The following is a 13,510-nucleotide window of genomic DNA, read 5'->3' as shown; positions in this document are numbered from 1 at the left end:
AAATTGGTTAGTCTCTAAGGTGCCACAAGTCCTCCTTTTCTTTCTACATGCTCATGTGACGGGCTGGTCAAAAAATTATCTTTCTGGGGTTTTCTTTAAGGAGATTTGGGTTTTCAACTAAAAATTTGTCAAGGAAAGTGCCTGCTTTCTGTGAAATTATTTTGGTTTTTGGAAATTTTTTTCAATGAGAAGTTGAAATTCCATGGAAAATACCCATTTTCTGACCAGCTCTACTTACATGTTTAGGAACCAATAATTAAACTGAGTTTATTACAAATAAATAGTCAGTTGAAGAGATGTTGACAGTATCATGGTAGCAACTCTGTAGTTAAGGTTCAGTGATGTCTCTTTTATTTTAAGTCCCTGTGCTCAGCTACTTATAATTTTCTCAAAAAATTCTTTTGGTGCTGAAACTTTTCACTCTTTGCCTTAGCCCAGAGATGACTTTTAATGGAAACTCTGAAGAAAATTTTGAGTTTTCTGAAGGTGAACAAAAAACTGGGGCTTAAATTATTTTGTAAAAAATTCAGTTGGACTTTTACAACTAGATATCTCAAAATTAGCTTTGTTTTAATTCAATAATACATGCTTTCCCTTGTTTGAAAAAAGATGGATCTGAATGTAACTGTCTTTACTGATTTCAGCACATACCAAAGTATGATGTTCTGAGGACTCATAGACTCAGATATGAGTATTCATAGATTCAGATACTTTTTTCTGTGAACGTTCTCTTAGCCTCAAACAACTCTATATGACTATAAGGATGGTGAGACCTTTCTAGCCATCATAGAGTCAAGGTATATGTACATGCTAAAGTTTAGACTTGTTATCCAGGATGAGTTTTCCTAAAGCATCCTTTTTCTGTAAGAGTAATCTTTTCAACTTATGCACAACAGCATATGACATTTTTAAGGATGATTTATATATGACTTGCCTTTATTTGAGTTTTAGAGGATTCTGGATTAATTATGATAAATCATGGAAGTCTTGGTATGTTGCAACTGGAAAGCCATTGACTGGATACTTGAAAAAGATTAGCTGTCTTGGTCTGAGCATACCTGATATTATCTAAAAGTTTTCAAAAAGTAAGCGGAGCTGGGCTTGTAACAGAAACCTTTATAAAAAAAATCAAAACAGGATAAATGAATGGGATGGGTGGTAATGAAGAGCAAGAATATTGAGGATTCAGAAGAAGAGCTTTAATTTGAACAGTTTGGTGCTACCATTAAAATATTGTGGTTAAAGGAAAGATAAACAAAACCATATGATACCTGAAAGAAGGATGGTTATTAGACACTTCCCATGTTTCCACATAGCTCAGCATGGATTATGGGTCACATAAGGTCATCTTCCACAAAGAAAGAGAAGAAAAGATGGAATGGTTTCAGGATCCTCATCTTGAATACTTGAGATTAATCAAGCAGCAGTCTTGGTAAGAAATCATAGTGAAAAACAAGAGTTTTAAAGTTTCCCATCTAGAATGCTCTGCTCATTGGTCAGACTTGTTTCAATGTGTAGCACCTTCTTCGAATATTCTGATCCCCAAGAATGGTACAGTCCATTGGCTGCTCCATTTGAAGTGATTCTGCAACTCATTTTAGGGTCAATGGGCCAGGCTTCATTAAGCTCTTTCATTTGATGGCAGGACTTCTGAATATGCAGTGCCTCCTTCTAGTAGTCAGGTGAATAAATGCATGCACAAACCCTATTACCTCTAGGATATTAACATATTTAAAATGAATCTAGGACCAGTTGATCATAAGAAGAAACAAATAACTTAATAGGGGAAAGTTCTTAGCTAAATTAAACTGAGACAGGAGCTGGTGGACAGAGGGGACCAGGATCCATTGCTGTCTCTGGCATCATTATGCCATCCCCAAGGCAACTCAGCAGGCTGAGAGCCCAGAAGTAGGATCATGGTCAAGGATACCACTCCTTCTGGCAGCTGGGCCAGAACTTGGAGAAAGGCAGAACCAGTGTGGTTCCTTGGCCACAGGAGAAGCGTAGGCCTCTCCCCCCCATGCCGCCATGGGAAGGGCAGAGACTCCAAAGGCCTGGGCTCTCTCTGTCCCCCAGCCCCTGGCCTATTCTTATATTCTTTCATCTCCATATTAGTTTTTTTGGAAGTATGGGGGCCTCAGTTTCAGATTTTGTTCCAGACCCTCCAAATTCTCTGTCTGGCTCTGCCATCACTTGGAGAGAGAGAGAGAGAGAGAGAGAGTTCCTACGGTGACAGAAAAACCCCTTCCGTCACTGTTGTCTGCATCTGTACTAGGGGGTTACAGCAGCATAGCTATGTCACCATACCTGTGTTGCTGTAGCACCCTGTAGTGTAGACATGGCTAGAAATGAAAACAGAATTGGGCCTGTAACCCCACAGAAATCATAATTCAATGGGAGCAGGATTGGGTCCAAACCTATATACAACAAAAAACATTGATAACTTTGCTTACTTTCATTTTTTCCAAAAATGTCCAGTGCATGAGTTTACAAGGAGACTTAACTGTTCGGAGCTATTGAGAAAAGTTAGGCAAATATAAAAACTTCAAATTTGGGAAACTTTTTACTAACCAATAACTCAAAAACTGCATGACTAGTTTTCTTCAAACTCTGCAGAACTATTCACCTTTGCCATCAAATTTGCTAATTTTCAGGCAAAACCAGTTTTCCAAGCCAAAGTTATGGTGGGGGACTAAAATAGGGCTTTATAGTGAATGTTGGTTGTGACCCTAGCTGTTAGAGAGACTACTGCCTTTTATAATCACGATATAGTAAATGAAGTGTGGAATAGATGAATGTTCTAACCAGGCTTAGGATGAAAGTTATGCCATGGAAACAAGTAAACTGAAATGTTAATACTTATCTCTACTTAATTCTAGACTTGTATTTTAATAGTCATGGAAAAGTAGCTTCAGCTTCCTTAAGTTTTCCCACTTGGATTACGTATTTGAGATAAGGCTGTCAATTAATTGCAGTTAACTCATGCGATTAACTCAAAAAAATTAATCGTGATTAATCCCAGTTTTAATCGCACTGTTAAACAATAGAATACCAATTGAAATTTATTAAATATTTTGGATGTTTTTCTACATTTTCAAATATATTTTTTTCATTTACAACATAGAATACGAAGTGTACAATACTCACTTAATATTATTTGTATTACAAATATTTTCACTGTAAAAATGATAAAATAAATAGTATTTTTCAGTTCACCTCATACAAGTACTGAAGTGCAATCTCTTTATCGTGAAAGTGCAACTTACAAATGTCAGTTTTTATTTCTGGTTACATAACCGCTCTCAAAAACAAAACAATATAAAACTTTAGAGCCTACAAGTCCACTCAGTCCTACTTCTTGTTCAGCCAATTGCTAAGACAAACAAGTTTGTTTACATTTACGGGAGATAATGCTGCCTGCTTCTTATTTACAATATCACCCGAAAGTGAGAACAGACATTCACATGGCATTTTTGTCGCTGGCATTGCTAGGTATTTACGTGCCAGCTATGCTAAACATTTGTATGCCCCTTCATGCTTTGGCCACCATGCTTCCATGCTGATGACACTCGTTTAAAAAAATAATGCGTTAATTAAATTTGTGACTGAATTCCTTGGGGGAGAATTGTATGTCTCCTGCTCTGTGTTTTACATGCATACTGACGTATGTTTCATGTTATAGCAGTCTCGGATGACGACCCAGCATGTTGTTCGTTTTAAGAACCACTTTTACTGCAAAACGCAAAGAAGGTAGCAATGTGAGATTTCTAAAGATAGCTACAGCACTTGACCCAAGGCTTAAGAATCTGAAGTGCCTTCCAAAATCTGATCGGGATAGGGTGTGGAGCATGCTTTCAGAAGTCCTAAAAGAGCAACACTCCAATGTGGAAACAACAGAACCCAAACCACCAAAAAAAGAAATCAACCTTTCTGCTGGTGGCATCTGACTTACGATGAAAATGAACATGCACTGGTCTGCACTGCTTTGGATCATTATCAAGCAGAACCAATCATCAGTATGGATGCATGTCCTCTGGAGTGATGGGTGCAGCCTGAAGGGACATATGAATCTTTAGCGCATCTGGCACATAAATATCTTGTAACATTGGCTAAAATAGTGCCATGTGAACGCCTGTTCTCACTTTCAGGTGACATTGTAAACAAGAAGCAGGCAGCGTTATCTCCTTCAAATGTAAACAAACTTGTAAACAAACAGGGACATGCTGGCCACCGCTTCCTGTAGCCCCCATTGGCCAGGAACGGCAAACCATGGCTACTGGGAGTTGTAGGCAGCCATGCCTGCGGATGGTCAATGTAAACACTGTCTTGCGGCCTGCCAGCAGATTACCTTGACAGGCAGCAGGTTGCCCACCACTGGCATAAACTTTGCATCCCTGATCTTGTTTGGGGCCTCTAAGTATTAGCCTAAAGCTAATTAATATTGCAAATATTTGTAAGGTTAAAAAAAACCTAACTGAGAAAAAAGTGATTGTTAAAACAAACAACCTTTCAGACATTCTTTATTTAATGTCAAGTAACAAAAAAGGGCACAATCCCAACTATATTATATATTTATACACAATCCCAGCTCTTTTCCTTTGCTGGACACTTTTAACATATATACAAAATTAAAAGACTTCATTAAAGTAATCTTCTAATGGATAAGAATAAGTTAATTTGCATAGGTAAGTTCATTTTCTTCACTGTTTCAGTACCTATTAGTAGTCAAAACCATATGGCTTGTATAGCTACTACATAAGTCTTTTCAGCAGCAATATATGACTATTCCTAAACAATTTCACATGATACTCTAACATTCCCCAGTACAGTTGGAAAAAGTTGATAGTGAACATATAGTGCAAAAGATTACATACATTCTTCAAACGGTTTTAAAACTATCTAAAGTGCTTAGATGGGTGTCAGTATAAAACCCTAAATTACATAGTGTAAAATCTTAAAGAGAACCAATGTGCCATATCCCTTATTGTGTATGTTTTAATAGTTGGTGTGACTATTTGTACAGTATTTTATTTGTATGTATATTCCATAAATCACATAATGAGTTTGGTTAGTTTATATATATAATACTCATACATTTAATTTAGCAGTTGGTATATATTGTATATACAATGTGACTACACTGATGTTTGACTAGGCAATTTCTTTGAATTGATAAGAATTGATTTAATGTGGAAGCATCCAGTTCACTTTTACAAATCTGTTTGAAATGTATCTAGTTCAATAAGTAATATATGTGAATTAGGTGATAAATATGGTTGAGAAAGCAATATATCAGAATCAGTAGGTGATATCACCCACTGAACTTCACTATACCATTTAATAGGTATATCTTTTCCTATGAGTACTACATTCTTTTCAAATGTGCAGTATAACTATTTCAGTATAAACTATTTAAAATTCACCAAGCAGTGCATTTATTTTAGTATGATCTATGCATCTAGGAGCAATACACATTAAATTCAGTTACTTAAACCAACATTCCAGGCTGTAGATGTGTCACAGTAGTTTTGAATATTAAGAGAAATGATTCTTCCTCACATTGTATTGACAGGAAGTTCTCAGTAATGTATTTGTCTTGGAGATATGGGCAATATTGACTCATCATGGAAACTGTTCCGTAGAGCATTATGTGACACAGTCAGACCTGACAGTTCTGAAGGAGTAACAATATTGGTCGTTGAATGGTTAAAGCCCTTTTTCCTATAAACTGAAAAGAGGTTACCTCAGGTTAATTATAGACACCTGAGTCCAGTTAAGGGCAGCCTAAAAATTGTCTCTGGTGTTTAAAAAACATCTGGGTTGCAGGATGCAGAGACAATATGCCCCTGAGCAACCAGTCCTACAGGATGAACTTTTGCCAGAGGAGCAGGTGTTACCTCAGGAGGAAACTTTAGCTGCTGTTACTTTCTCATCCTCCTCATTTGACAATTCTGGGACCCCACCCATCTCCTCCAGTTCCAGAGGATTTTTAATACTATCAAGACCTACTCAGGAGAATGCTTTGGGCATACAAGCTGAACTGGTCCAATAGAATACCCACAAGCTGTTGGATGTTCTTCAGGTGCTGGACCCTGGCAGAGTAGCCCTCCCTATTAATGAGGCCTTTGGAGCCACTGAAGACCCTATGGCAGTGGTTCTCAAAGCTGGTCCGCCACTTGTTCAAGGAAAGCCCCTGTCAGGCCTGACCGGTTTGTTTACCTGCCACGTCCGCAGGTTCAGCCGATCGTGGATCCCACCGGTCGCGGTTCACAGCTCCAGGACAATGGGGGCTGCGGGAAGCGGTGCGGGCCAAGGGACATGCTGGCCATCCTTCCCATAGCCCCCATTGGCCTGGAGTGGCGAACCGCGGCCAGTGGGAGCTGCGATCGGCCGAACCTGCGGACACGGCAGGTAAACAAACTGGTCTGGTCCGTCAGGAGCTTTCCCTCAACAAGCGGCGAACCAGCTTTGAGAATCACTGCCCTATGGCACACAACAGCTTCCTTAGCTCCTACTGCTAAGTATACAGACAAATTTTACCGTGTCCTGATGCAAAGCTTTGAGTGCTTTTATTCGCATCCTTCCCCAAACTTCTTCGTAGTTATAGCTGCCCATGAGAGGTGTGTCGATGAAGATTTAAATCAGCTCCCCACCCCCCGAAAAGCCCAAGATTCTTGATTTGCTGTGGGGAGAAATTTATTCTGCCTACTCTCTCCAGATGTGTATAGTGAAACGGCAGGCACTATTAGCTAAATATGATTTTTTGAACTGGGATACTATGTCCAAGTTTATGGACAAACTACATGAATGTGATATTGTGGATGCTTCTTTTAGGGTGATGGCCTGTGCAATAACAATGAAAAGAGCCTCATGGTGACATAACTCGGGTATAGCAAACTATAGAGGATTTCCCCTTTGATTGTCATTTTTTGTTTTCTCACAAAAAAGGCAAGACTTTGCATTCATTTAAGGATTCTTGTGCTACCCTTCTCTCATGCTACACTCCACCCAGCTCCCAAAAGACATCAGTATAGCCTCCATATAGCAACAGTACTATAGGCAGTCCTTTTATGCTTCAAGGCATCAAGATTTTTCGAGGAGAAAACAGATACAAAGAAGGAGGTCCTCCAGCTCCAATTCGAATCATCTGGCTTGTCCTCAAAGATCTGTTGGGCAGCAGCCATCCCATTTGACTTCTCTCTTGAGGACAGCAATACAGGTGTTTGTGATCTTCCAGATATCTTCCCCCACACCATCTGGGGACAGATTGTCCCACTTCATCAATGCTTGGGAAGCCATAATGATGAACAAGCAGGTCCTAAGCACTGTGAGACTAGGATACTATGTCCCTTTTCATGGACCCATTTCATGAATCAGAGCTCTTTCAAGAAGTTCAGACTCTGCTCACTCTAGGGACCATAGAAGAAGTTCCTTTTCAACATCATGGAAAGAGGTTTTATCATACTTTCTGATCCCCGAGTCCAAGAGAGGTCTAAGACCCATAGAGAACCTTTGGAAATGCAACAATTAATCAAATACATGAAAGTTTGCATGGTTTCCCTAGCATGGATTCTTCCTTCCCTGGATCTCAATGACTGATTTGCTGCCGTCGAGCTTTGAGGCACATACTTCCATGGGCAGGGCTGTCAAGTCACAGGAAGTTCATAGGACACCATTATTGGTATACAGTACTTCCTTTTGGCCTGTCATAGCCTCATGTGTACTTACAAAATGCATGGCAGTCGTGGCAGCCTTTTTGAGGAGTTAGGGAAGGAAGTTCACATCCTCTCTTATCTGGACGATTGGCTGCTTTAAGGCAGATCTGAGCATCAGTTTCTTCAGGTGTCCAGTTCAAGGTCAGTCTCTTTAACCATCTGGGACTTATTCTAAACAAATAAAATAAATTTTGGTTCCTGTACAGAGAATTGAGTTCATTGGGGCCCTACTCAGCTATACAAATTCAATGGCCTTTCTTCCTCAAGGTAAGTTTCAGTCCATTCACCAGTTATGTCTGTCTTTTAGGCCACACCCTTCCCCCACTGATTGGATAAGTCTGACGCTAATACGCCACTTGGCCTTATGTACCAATGTGATGATGCATATATAGGAGAGTGTGGTGGGTTGCATTAACTACTTTGAGTGCCCCCCAATGCCTGGGCACAGTGTTGCTGTTTTCTTCAGCTCCTTACATACCCTGCAGACTATCAATTGGTCTCTGCAGGTCTTCTCTGACTCGACTCTCTGGCTGGATCACACAGTTCAAATCCTTTCTAAGGTACAACAAACAAACTCAAATAGAAACCGTTCCTTGCCCTTCAGGATCAATTATAATAAAATAGTTTCTTGCCCATCTGGGCTGAATTAGACTCATAGACTTTAAGGTCAGAAGAGACCATCGTGGCCACAGAAGCTCACCCACCCCTAACTTCTGGCTGAGTTACTGAAGTCCTCAAATCCTGGTTTAAAGACTTTGTTACAGAGAATTCATCATTTACACTAGTTTAAACCTGCAAGTGACCTGTACCCCATGCTGGAGAGAAAGGTGAAAAACCTCCAGGGTATCTGCAAATCTGAGGAAAATCCCTTCTTGACCCCAAATATGGTGATCAGTTAGACCCTGATCATGTGGCCAAGACCAACCAGGCAGACACCTGGGAAAGAATTATCTGTAATAACTCAGAGCCCTCCCTGTCTAGTGTCACATCTCCAGCCATTGGGGTTTTTTGCTATTGTCCATTGCCAGTGGGCCACATGCCATTGTAGGCAATCCCATCATACCATCCCCTCCATAAACTTACCAAGCTCTTGAAACTAGTTAGGTGTTTAGCCCACACTGCTCCCCTTGGAAGGCTAGTCCAGAACTTCACTCCTCTGATGTTTGAAAACCCCTTCGCCTAATTTTGAGCCTAAACTTGAGGATGGTCAATTTATATCCATTTGTTCTTCTGTCCACGTTGACGTTTAACTTAAATAACTCCTCTCCCTTGCTAGTATTTATCCCTCTGATGTTTTTATAGAGAACAATCATATCTCCCCTCAGCTTTCTTTTGGTTAGGCTAAACAAGCCAAGCTCCTTGAGTCTCCTCTCATAAGGTAGGTTTTCCATTCCTTGGATGATCCTAGTAGCCCTTCTCTGCACCTGTTCCAGTTTGAATTCATCTTTCTTAAACATGGGAAACCAGAATTGCACACCATCTTCCGGATGAGGTTTCACCCAGTGACTTAGAATCATAGAATATTAGGGTTGGAAGGGACCTCAGGAGTCATCTAGTCCAACCCCCTGCTCAAAGCAGGACCAATCCCCAACTAAATCATCCCAGCCAGGGCTTTGTCAAGCCTGACCTTAAAAACACTTCCCTGTCTCCATTAGAAATACCTCACCTGGTGCATCCTAGGACTGGATTAACCTTTCTCATGGCCACATCACATTGATGGTTCATAGTCATCTTGTGTTCAACCTATACACACAGGTCTTTTTCCTCTTCGTCACTTCCAACTGATAAGTCCCCAGTTTATAGCAAAAATTCTTGTTGTTAGTCTCAAAGTGCATGACCTTGCACTTTGCACGATTAAATTTCATCCCATTTCTATTACTCCAGTTTTTACAAGGTCATCCAGATCTTCTTGTATGAGATTCCGATCCTCCTCCGTATTGGCAATACCTCCCAACTTTGTATGATTTGCAAATTTTATCAGTGCACTCTCACTTTTTGTGCCCAAGTCAGTAATAAAAATGTTAAATAAGATTGGTCCCAAGACTGACCTCTGCGAAACTCCATTAGTACTCTCCTCCAGCCTGACAGTTCATCTTTCAGTATAACATGGTGAAGTCTCACCTTTATCCACCTTTCAATTCTCAGATTAATCTCCATCTTCTCCAAGTTAACTAATAATTTCATATGTGGAACTGTATTATATGCCTGACTGAAATCCAGATAGATTAGATCAACTGATTTTTTTAGACAAAGGAAATGCAGTAAGCTTCTCAAAGAAGGATCAGGTTGGTCTGGCACGATCTACATTTTTTAAAACAATGTTGTATTTTATCCCAATTACCATGCACCTCTATGTCCTTAACTACTTTCTCTTTCAAAAATTTTCATAGTAAATCAGCAGGGTTCCTCGCACATTCCTATTCTTGACTGTGGCCAGAAACAGGTCCTCCCGGGCCTGGTTCCTTTGGCTGTGCCATAGGGAGCATCCTTCCTTACTCCACTGGCTTCAACCAGGAACTCTCTTGCAAGCAGCAGACAGCTCCTTTTGTTTCAACCTGCTGGGCCTTGATTGGCTGTTGCTGGTCACCACCCTTCTAGCTGCTGGAAGACCACATTGCAATGGTTCCCAAAATGGCTGCTCCTGGGATCCTTTTCTAGGCAAGCCTGGAGGGCTAATACTCACTGGTTTTTTTTCCTCTCGGATAACTATCCTAGGTTGGGGTACAGCAAAGCATTGGGGCTGCCAGCAAGGCGCCACAAAGGCCTGGCACACCCAATCACATACCTCCCTCAGCAGAAAGAAACCTGTTCTGGTCCAAGGGTAATATCCCTTACTCTTTTTCCATGAATCTTGCCCTTTTGAGGGCATGATCACTATCTGCCCATTCTTCTATGGATTCAAGCAGGGTGACCCCACTGACCATCTTCTCTAGGGCTACTGGCCTAATGCCTTCCTTGATCATTTTTTCCAGCCAGGGAGGTAGTTATTATTTGGCTACCTCAAGGAAGTCTTCAATCCCTTTAACCACTTTTTTATTCTCATCAGTGAAGTCTGAGGATACTACAACTCCTATCCCCCATAGTCCTGCGGTTATGTGGTGAATGAACCCCTTTCATGGCCTTCGGGACTTTGTAATTCAACATAAGTTGCACATCTTGTAAGTCTAATTCTCCAACAGCATCAGTGGTAATCAACAGCATTGTGCCCTTGCCACTGGTAAATCTGTGCAAGACTGCTTTTCTGTTTCTTTGGGAACAGTTTTCTAGGATACACTTGCATGCATGGCCTTCAGACACAAGGACATTTTTCATCCAATCCAGCTCTCTCTTGTGATCAGAAATAATTTGAAATACTATTTTTTTTCCTACGGCCTTCAGTAAAGACTGTATGAAAGTCCATTTCTGAACCTCTTGAACCCACATCACATTGTGTGTGATGATAGCTGTTGAAGAGTCATTTTTGTTTTTCTCCCCTGAGAGGTTCTTCCTGTTGCATTTTGGCTCCTTCTTGGGCCTGCTTTTTTCCTCTTCAGCATGGCAGCTTCCCTTTCCAGGGCCTTGTTTGCCTTGTGCCTGACATTCCCTAGAGCTCAATTCCATCTTGAGGGCTGCCTGTGTACTTTCTAGTCATTCGATTCTCTTATCTCTGGTTTGGCTAACCTGTGACTATTGAAGTACTTTTCCATGAAGCTCCCTCAGCTCATTCTGTAACAGAAAGTGGTGGTGTTTGTTCTTTGCCATCCTCATTTATCCTCAGGCGGGCTAACTCTTGCTCTTGTTTTTTGGTTTGAGCCTGGATCCAGTTCCTTGAAGAGTGTATTTCCTCTAGCTCCTGCAAGGCTACAGAATGTTAGGGTGCTGGATGTGTCCAAAATTCAGTATGTTCTTGAATGCTAATGCTTACAGATGCTCCCCGGGTTACGCAAGACCAGACTTACACAAATACGCACTTTTGGAAAAAGTTCTGTAAGCCAGAAATAGGATTTTTCTCAATTATATTATTACAACTACTAGGATTTTGGGGTGACGGACTTTGGGATATTTCCTGTGGATTGCTTGCATAGGAATAAATATAATATTTATATGTCCTTCCCATAGCAGTGATATAATTAAATCTGGTCACACTGCAGATATTATTGCCAATGTGTACATCAAAAACTTGGTTTATCAAATTCAGCATAGCATGAACAGCTTGATCTGTACACCAGAGGAATAGTATATGATGGACCTCACTTAACTATTTCTATCTCAAGCACATTTAAATAGCTATTATCATGTTCATTTATTTTTGTGTTTGTAAAAGTTAGGAATGGAATGAAAGATATTCCCCCTGTTTTTAAAAATGATCAGATATCTTTGAAATATCACCTCTGTTCTTGTTACTGAAATAACATTGTGGTTGGCACTCTAGAAATAGCTGGATAACCATTCCTCCCATTGCCTCTCTAGCAAATGGAGTCAGAGTATATCCCCCTTTAAGAACAATGCCCTGAGATTTAGTAAACTTTTGATACCCTGCTTTTGCTTTGTTAACTGTGAAAGCATTCAGAATAATACTTGTAATAACTTTAATATAAATTAATAGTATATTTTCTGATGTTACCTCTGTTTCATAGTATTCCCCTTCCATGCTCAGAATATTTAGTGACTAGCTCTCTAGTCATAGGGATGTAAGAAAAATGTTTTCTGTAAGTCATAGCTGCTGAGAGATCATAATTTTCTTTTTCAGTATGCTGTTTCTTCATTTTCCCAGTGCTTTTCCTAAGAATTTTGTTGACACATATCAGTTTTGCATGTCTACACATCTTCAAGGAATGGGGGCATAGCTGTTTCCTCAGTATAGCATTGGTGAAAAATGTGCTTTCTGAAAACTTTAATACATGAGAAAAAGAAGATGGTGTTTAGGAGCTCTTACAGACTTTGGTTTAAAGCTTTATCCTTGAATAACTTTTGTTTTATTATGATACTGTGGCATGGGAGAAATAAATTGAAGTCTGCAAGATGCCTCATAATGTCAGGATATTTTTCCTTAGGGAGTACTATTTTTAATTGTTTGGGTCTTTTTTTAGAGAGGAGGTGGGGAAGAACATGGAATCCTTTGGATGATGTGACTGAATCATGAACTAATAACAAAATGGCTGTTTGGAGTATGAAGGTAAGGAAATTTACCCGTCTAAATTCTAGTCCCTCCTTTTTGCCTGATGTTGCCTGAATAGAATGTTCCTACTCACTTCTAATTCATGAGTTTTAGATCTTTGCCCTCGCCGCAACATACAACAGGAAACTGCATATCGAGCAGATTATGGAGCAAAGACATGAGGTATCTGAAGGGAAAAGCTCAGACTTGCAGACGGAAGCAGGACTGAGGAATTCTGAGGGGAGACTGGGTGAGGAAAGTGGTCAGTGGAAGAATGTGACTAAAAGAACCAGGCAAAGGAAAAGACGGGCTAGTGAAGGAGAAATAGAGCTCAATAACAGGTTTGCAGAGTTGGAAAATGAAGAAGGGTCTCAGCAGGTAGTCACTGAAGGTGGAAGGGCAAGGAAGAAGAGAAGAGCGGCTAGTCCTATAGGAAAAGGGGAAGAGTCAATGGAGACTACACCAAATGTGAGCCCCAGGAGGATAAAGGATGGGTTGAAGAGGATTACAAGGGAGAATAGGAATGGAAAGAACTTGCAGCGAGAGGGAACAGGGGATAGACTGGAGAATAGCACCGCCACCAGGGAAAGGCAGGTCTATGTGATCGGGGACTCCTTACTGAGAAGAACGGATAAGTCTGTAATCAGAGCTGATCCAG

The sequence above is a fragment of the Lepidochelys kempii genome, chromosome 4 (genome assembly GCF_965140265.1).
Source record: "Lepidochelys kempii isolate rLepKem1 chromosome 4, rLepKem1.hap2, whole genome shotgun sequence".
In the NCBI taxonomy this organism is placed as follows: Eukaryota; Metazoa; Chordata; order Testudines; family Cheloniidae; genus Lepidochelys; species Lepidochelys kempii.
This window is presented reverse-complemented; position numbering follows the sequence as displayed.